Below are 1,534 nucleotides of genomic sequence, written 5' to 3' on the forward strand. Positions count from 1 at the left end.
AGTAGTATTACAGTAGTATTAATAGAGTATAGTGATAGGATCACTACATAATGGTATTACAGTAGTATTAATATAGTATAGTGATAGGATAACTACATAGTGGTATTACAGTAGTATTAATATAGTATAGTGATAGGATAACTACATACTAATATTAATATAGTATAGTGATAGGATAACTACATAGTAGTATTAATATAGTATTGATATGACAACTACATAGTGGTATTAATATAGTATAGTGATAGGATAACTACATAGTAGTATTAATATAGTATAGTGATAGGATAACTACATAGTAGTATTAATATAGTATAGTGATATGATAACTACATAGTAGTATTAATATAGTATAGTGATAGGATAACTACATAGTAGTATTACAGTAGTATTAATATAGTATTCATATGATAACTACATAGTGGTATTATTATGTATTATTATGTTTATATTTATTTTAAGGTCCGACAGTACAAGGAGCAGCGCCACTCGCACCCGGGCCCCCAGCGCCCCCTCCCTGACTCTGAGGAGCTAGAGGAGCTGAGTAGCAGGAAACCCTCTTCCATCCTGGATCCCCTCACCCTGGGGAGGCACCCCAGAGAGCTAGGTAACACTGACTGGTTGATTGGTTTTGGTTAATTAATTGGTTTGGTTGGTTGGTTAATTGGTTTGGTTGGTTTGGTTAATTGGTTTAAATTGGTTGGTTAATTGTTTTAATTTTAAATTTTGGTTAATTGTTTTGGTTGGTTAATTGGTTGGATGATTGGTTAATTGTTTGAATTTTGGTTGGTTGGTTAATTGTTTCAATTTTTACCTTTGGTTAATTGTTTAAATGTTACCTTTGGTTGGTTGGTTAAATTTTACCCCTTTGGTTAATTGGTTGGATGATTGGTTAATTGGTTTACCCCTTTGGTTAATGGTTTGATTTTACTCCTTTGGTTAATTGTTGGATTTGACCTTTGGTTAATTGGTTTAAATTTTGATTGGTTATTGTTTTTTGTTGGTTAATGTTTAAATTTTGGTTGGTTAATTGGTTGGATGATTGGTTGGTTAATTGGTTGGTTGGTTGGTTGGTTTGTTTGATTTTATTGATTGGTTAATTGTTTAAATTTTGGTTCTTTGGTTGGTTGGTTAAATTTTGATTGGTTAATTGGTTTGATTGGTTTTTGGTTGGTTGGTTTAATTTGGTTGGTTAATTGGTTTAATTTTATTGGTTAATTGGTTTGTTGGTTTTGGAATTTGACCTTGGTTAATTGGTTGGATGATTTTGGTTGGTTGGTTACCTGGTTTAAATTTTACTTTGGTTAATTGGTTTGGAATTTCTTTGGTTGGTTGGTTGGTTGGAATTGGTTTAATTGGTTTGTTGGTTACCTGTTTGGTTAATTGGTTGGTTGGTGATTGGTTAATTTTTGTTGGTTAATTGGTTTTGATTTTGGTTTTGGTTAACCTGGTTGATTGGTTAATTGGTTTGGTTAATTGGTTTATCGGTTAATTGGTTGGTCGGTCGGTTGGTTGATTGGTTGGATGGATGATC

General features: G+C 32.3%; 1 pseudogene; it reads left to right on the forward strand.

The window, feature by feature from the left end:
* LOC127922403 (protein ELFN1-like) overlaps nucleotides 1–607 on the forward strand; it is a 20,288-nt pseudogene extending 19,681 nt beyond the window's left edge.
* Nucleotides 608–1,534: the final 927 nt, after the last annotated feature.

The sequence above is a fragment of the Oncorhynchus keta genome, unplaced genomic scaffold, assembly GCF_023373465.1.
Source record: "Oncorhynchus keta strain PuntledgeMale-10-30-2019 unplaced genomic scaffold, Oket_V2 Un_contig_2558_pilon_pilon, whole genome shotgun sequence".
NCBI lineage: Eukaryota > Metazoa > Chordata > Actinopteri > Salmoniformes > Salmonidae > Oncorhynchus > Oncorhynchus keta.